This window comes from Erithacus rubecula, assembly GCF_903797595.1.
Source record: "Erithacus rubecula genome assembly, chromosome: 23".
NCBI classification, from domain to species: Eukaryota; Metazoa; Chordata; class Aves; order Passeriformes; family Muscicapidae; genus Erithacus; species Erithacus rubecula.
The window spans coordinates 6,832,968-6,839,816 of record NC_136675.1 but is presented as its reverse complement, the minus strand read 5'-3'; positions in this window follow the sequence as shown (position 1 = coordinate 6,839,816).

Genomic DNA, 6,849 nt, shown 5'->3' with positions numbered 1-6,849 from the left:
CAGGACACGGGACACACCCCAGGACAGGGGACACACCCCAGGACAGGGGACACCCGCAGGACAGGGGACACCCCGAGCTGACAGGACATCATCTTCCAAAGTCTCCTCCACACCAAGGGCTGCTGTGAACAGAACCACAAGACCCCGTCGCTTTTAAGCCTTCCCGATATCAATTTTTAAATGCTTTTCACCGACAGCCGCGTGTCTCGCCCCGGGCTCGGGCTGGGCTGTGGCGCCCGCGGGGACAGGGCTGGCTGGGGACATTCAGGGTCGCTGGATGTGACAAATGGCGCGGCTGAGCCCGACAGGTCCCGGTCTAACCGTGAGAGACAGTGCCTGCTGCAGAAATCAAATCCCATTTTCCTGCCGGGATCAGCCGCGCTGGCACAGCTGAGACAGGCTGGAAATTCCGCTGGGGAGGGGGAGCAGCATCTTTAACCCTTCACTTCTCGGGGAGCTGCTCGTTCCCCACCCAGGCATCCTCCTGCCCTCCGCACCCCTCTGCTCCCCCTGCCAGAGCTGGAAAACCACAAAGGGTTTGTGCCTCCGGAGGAAAATCCTGCCAGGAAAATCCTCTGAAGAAAAAGAATTCCAAGGGGAAAAAAAAAAAAAAATAGCGTCGAGGTGGCTGGGGGAGGGCAGACACCCCCCCGCCCCTGCTGCCGTGTTCCCTGTGGGATGGATGGTGCAGGAAGAGTTCCCTCGAAGGGAATTCTCCTCATTTTCCTCTCAGGGATGGGATGGGATACAGGGATACAGGGATACAGGGATGGGATACAGGGATACAGGGATACAGGGATGGGATACAGGGATACAGGGATACAGGGATACAGGGATACAGGGATACAGGGGTGGGATACAGGGATACAGGGATGGGATACAGGGATACAGGGATACAGGGATACAGGGATGGGATACAGGGATGGGGTACAGGGATGCAGGGATACAGGGATACAGGGATACAGGGATACAGGGATACAGGGATGGGATACAGGGGTGGGATACAGGGATACAGGGATACAGGGGTGGGATACAGGGATGGGGAAGGGAGGGAAGCTCTGGGTTGAGCTAAAGGAGGTTTAACGGGGAAAGCAAAGCTGGGGAAGGCAGGAATTCATTCCCTGTTTCCCATGGGTTCAGCCACTTCCAAAAGTGAGCTGGAGAGACAAACCCATCACCCCCAGTGCTCCTCCCTTCATCCTTTTCCCTCCTGGGATATCCCGGGGTCAGCCGGGGTCACTGTCCCAGCTGTGTCCCCTCCAAAGTCCCTGTGCTCCCCCAGCCCCATCCCTGGGGGTGACACAGGAGCAGGGGGGGCTTGGAGCTGTTCAAAGGCTGCTCAGACACAACAAAACCTCTTTGTAACCCAAACCCAGCCCCAGCCCGGGCACTGCACGGGAATTAACCCTGCCCCAGCCCAAAGGCAGCACATCCCCAACCCCAACTAGGTGGGATTGCTCTGAGGGGCAGGGAAGGGGCTGGGGGCTCTGAGAGGGGCTGGGGGGCTCTGAGAGGGGCAGGGAAGGGGCTGGGGTTGCTCTGAGAGGGGCTGGGGGGCTCTGAGAGGGGCAGGGAAGGGCTGGGGGTTCTGAAAGGGGCTGGGAAGGGGCTGGGGGCTCTGAGAGGGGCTGGGGGGCTCTGAGAGGGGCAGGGAAGGGGCTGGGGTTGCTCTGAGAGGGGCTGGGGGGCTCTGAGAGGGGCAGGGAAGGGCTGGGGGTTCTGAAAGGGGCTGGGAAGGGGCTGGGGGCTCTGAGAGGGGCTGGGGGGCTCTGAGAGGGGCTGGGAAGGGCTGGGGTTGCTCTGCTGCTCCCCAGACAGGTTCTGGGATCATCCCCAGGGGCACAGAGGATGCTCTGGGGGTTGCCACCCCACCTGTGCCACCCTGGCAGGTTTTGTGGCCAAAGCAGAGGTTAAGGTGGTCCCAGGGTGGGCTCTGGCTGGGGTTTGGATGAACTCTGCCCCAAATCCAGAGGGATTTTGCCTCTCAGGGATGTGGGAAGGAAACACCAGCCCCGTTCCTTTGTGGAGCTACAGGGTGGGTGTTCCAAACCCGATACTCAAACCTGTGGCTTTAAAAATTAAAAACGAAACCAAACCAAACAATCCCAAGCAAAACAAACGGCGCTGCCCATTGATATTCCCCTCACAGCCGTGCTGCCTCCATGGGCTGTGAATGGGCACATTCTTTTTCCCCACGGCTTCTCCGGGCTCTCCCACTCCTGCTGAAATCCCCCAGTGTCAGCACAGCCCCAGCTCCTCCATCTCCCATCCCGGAGCCTCCTGCTCCCCAGCCCTCCCTCCCGGGAGCTCCATCCCTGCAGCAAACCCCAGCTGCCATTTCCAGAAAACCTCCTTTGCTCAATTGGAGCTTCCCTCTTGGTTTAATTAATGCAAATCCAGCTACGTGTTAAACCTCCTTGCAATCACCGTGAGGCTCTCGTGGTTTTTGTTGGGGATTTGATTTGATTTTATTTTTATTTGTGTTTTTAAGGGGAATAGTGAGGTTTGGATTCACAGTGTGCAGGGCCCAGTGGGAGCTCTGGGGTTCAGTGTCCAGTGGCTGTGGTAGTTTTTATCTACTGGATTCCTTATCCCCACCAAAAGCTTTTTTTTAAGATTTAATTCCAGTTTTACCACTCAGAGAGCAGGCAGCAGTGGGAGAAACATCCTCCAACAAATCACATTTAGCCCCAAAAACAGGTTGGAGTAGAAAAGCACCAAAGAGCAGCCTGGACACAGGTGCAGCCCCAGCAGCATCTCCTTGAGCAGAATTCCCTGAATCCCTTTAATTCCTGAGCTTTCACTTGCTTTCCTGCTTTGAAAAATCACAGCTTTGCTCTGGGTGAGATCCTGAAGGAAAATCAAGTTTTTTTTTTCTCTCTGAAGTGAATTTTTATCATTTCATCCCCAGCTGAGGAGCCTGGATGCTCCAGTCACGAGGGGTTGATTCAGCTCCACTTTTAAATCTTCCCAAGTTCCTCCCACAGGACAGACCCTTGATCTGCAGTCTTGCTGCTCCCCCTTTTATGCCCCCCAAAATGCAGCCCCAGGAGGGCTCCTGTTCCCTCTAGGGATTTTGGAGGCACAATTTGGTTTTTCCAGCTGTTTTCTCTCTGTGGCAGAAACCCCGTTTTGTGTTGGAGCATCTCTTGCTTCCCCAGGGATAATTCCTGAATAAACAGGGGGGGAAAAGGGTTGAGGAGGGAAACTGAGGGAGAGAAGGGGCTGTGAGAGGTGTCTGTGCTCTGAAAAAGCCACAGAGACAGATTGAAACGATGCATTTTGGGCTGGATCCAGCTTTCCCCCATGTTAGGAAGGACAGGCTGAGCTCAGCCTGTGCCTGAACCTCTCCCTGCACTGGGATGCAAAGTGGGGAGCTGGCTGAGCAGGACACCCCAAATCCTCCTTTTTAACCCTTTAGCTCATTTTTTACACCCCAGAAAATGGTGCTGAGATTGCCAAGATCCCTCCCTGGCTGACACCAGAGCCCCCAAATCTTTCAGGCTGCCTCATCCCCCAAACACCACCCTCTGACAACACCCAAGGCCTTGGCTGGGGGTTGTTTTCATTTTTAATTTAATTAAAACAAAGCCTTTGTGCTGCCCATCACACCAGGCTGCCTCTCAAGGTGTTGGTTTTGCCGTGGAGCAGCAGATTGCTGGTTTATTGTACAAAAGATGGATGGTTTTTTTTCCCACCAGAAAAGTGTGGCTTTGTCTGTTCTCCCAGCCACAGTGGATGTGTCAGGTTCTTTTGTCTTTTAATTTATATATTGATCTCAAATTATTAGCGGGGAAAAGGGATCAAAAAGCAAGGGGCAAATGTTAAGTGCAGGTTCCTGTGCTGGTATTGCTGAGATTCCAGGGAAGGAATGACAGGAATTAACCCAGGATATGGAATTGTCAGAATTAACCCATTTGGATATGGAATTGTCAGGAATTAACCCATTTGGATATGGAATTGTCAGTGCAGACAGGAGGGGAGCTGCTCCTTGTCCTGAGAGGATCTCAAATGTGGAAACACAGATCTGGACTGAAGTAAAAAAAATCCATAAACCCCACCCCAGACTCATTGCCTTGGCTCCCAAATCCTGTGGGATCCCATCCATAAATACCTACAGATATTCCATGGAAAAATCAGCTGTGGCTGCTGCTCAATCTTCTCCTGCTGTGAGGAGAGGAGGGGACACTCCAAAATTCTGCTTTTTTGGCCAGAACTTCAGCCTCGTGCTGTGAGCCTGCAAATCCACCTGTTCCCCAGGCAGGAGAGGGCTCCTGAAAAATAAAATAAAATAAAATAAACAAGGGGAGAATCAAATAAATAAAATAAAATAAAATAAAATAAAATAAAATAAAATAAAATAAAATAAAATAAATAAAATAAATAAAATAAAATAAAATAAAATAATATAAATAAAATAAAATAAAATAAAATAAAATATACAGCACTGCTCCCACCTGGCTGTGCACTGATTCTGCTCTGATTTCTGATGGCCCAAGAGCTCTGCACTGGGAATTATTTTCCCCTTTGCTCTCTGTGGGAACAGGCTCAGTGTGGGGGCTGCCACAAGCCCATTCATTTTGCTGATTTGATATTGGGGCAGTCATATTCCTTTAAGAGGATTTCCAGCCCTCAACTCCTCCCCTCGTGACACTTCCAAGCCACATTTTGTCTTGGGAGTATTTTTAACCATATCACGCCAGGGAAGTATTAATAGCACAATGGGCTTGCTGAGCTGCTGCTGGAGCTGAATCCATATTTTAAAATTCAAGCAACTAATTAGGAGCTGGGGAGTAATTAGTGCTATACCCAGCTTTCCTCCAGCTCCCCCCCACCCCACTCCATTTTCAAAGATCCACGACAAACGTGCTGGAATGTTCTGTGGCTGCTGAATATTTTATGGCTGCTCCATGCACTGCTGTTCCATGTGCCTGTCACAATCCCCCTGTCCCCTTTTCTGCAGTGGGATTCCACTCTGGGAATGTGCTCAGAGCATGGAAAAAGCCCAAAGCCCAGCTCTCCCCCTGCTCTGTCACTCTCACAGGGTGCTGCTCAGTTATTTCTGAACCCTCAGTGAGATGTTTATAGCAGGAGCTCCAGATGGAAATGCAGAATTTGAGAGAAGAGGGTGCAGAGAAATGAGTCCAGGCTGGCTTGGGAGTGAGGAGATCCCCAGGGTGGCTCCCAAAAAGTGTTTCTGGACACGGGGATGGGGGTCCCACGGACCTGTCCTGGTTTTGGGCAGGAGAAGAGAACACACCTGCAGGGCTGGGAGTGTCCTGGGGAGGGGGAGAGAGGAGCAGAGCCCCTCGCTGGGAGCTGCTGCTGTGAATCCTCTGCTCTCTAATAATAGCTGGGCTTGTGATGGAGCCTCTCCCTCGCCCCTGCCTCTCCCCAGCCATCTGCTCCCAAAAAACTTGTGGAATCCGTGCAGCTGAGCTGGGGCTGGGGCCGTGCAGAGCAGCAGGGATGGAAATCCCCATTTCCCAGGGCTTGAAGGATGGAAGGGAATTCTGGAACCAGACCCTGCTGCAGTGGGGAGGCAGCTGAGAAGCTCTGAATTTATTATTTGTGATCCTTTCTTGTTGTTTGGGTGTTTTTCAGGAGGGAAACAGTGTTCCTGGAACCTCTTTATTCATTAATATCTCTATCAACTCTTTATCTCAATATCTTCCTTCTTCTTTGGGTTTTTTTTTAGGAGGGAAACAGTGTTCCTGCAACATCTTTATTCATCAATACCTTTATTAATGCATCTGCAGCCTCTTTATTCATTAATATCTTCCTTTCTTGTTGTTTGGGTATTTTTTAGAAGAGAAACAGTGTTCCTGCAACATCTTTATTCACAAATACCTTTATTAATGTTCCTGCTGCCTCTTTATTCATTAATATCTTTATCAGGTCTTTATCTCATTAATATCTTCCTTTCTTGTTGTTTGGGTGTTTTTTAGGAGGGAAACAGTGTTCCTGCTGCTTCTTTATTCATTTATATCTTTATCAAGTCTTTATCTCATTAATATCTTCCTTTCTTGTTGTTTGGGTGTTTTTTAGGAGGGAAACAGTGTTCCTGCAGCCTCTTTATTCATTAATATCTTTATCAAGTCTTTATCTCATTAACATCTTCCCTTCTTGTTGTGCTCCAGGGCCTTGTCATCCCCACCAGCACAAGGTTTGGGTACCAGGGGCTGCCTCTGAAGGGGTGAAGGTGCCATTTCAGGGCTCTGTTGCCCCAATATAAATGCAATTAATTGATATTTCCATCCCTGTCGCTGCAGGCACAGTCGCCATCTGTGCTCAGCTCTTTTCCTTATCTCATTTAAGGCAGGAATTAACAGATTTCGAGTGAATTTCTCAAAAAAAAACCAACCTGTCTGATCTGCAAAAATTCAATTATTCCCAACAGCGCGTTGGGAAGTGCAAATTTATTCAGAAGGGAACATTTTCTTAATGGTGTTTTTCAGCATAAATATAGTACCAGCCTAAACACCTCCAGTAAACAAATATCAATTACCTTAAACGTTTCCTGCCTGTGGAAAAGCTTTCATTGTGAGGGAGACACTCCCTAAAAATGTTGGTTTGTTGCTCAGTTCCGTGGGCTCCTTGGCTGTGCTTGGATTAAAATGCATTTTTATCTGAAGATCAAGAATTTTTTAAGTTGGGAAAAAACCTCTGGGATGATTGAGTGGATTGAAAGGGATCTTGTAGCCCTTCCCTACCTCTGAGCTCTTTTTAAAATACTGACTCCTCCAGCAGGCTGGTTAATAAATCTCCCAAACTGATCCACTCAGGTTAGACAATATATTGGATTTCTGGTTTGAAAATAAACTTTTTTATTTTCTAATTCAGCGTTGT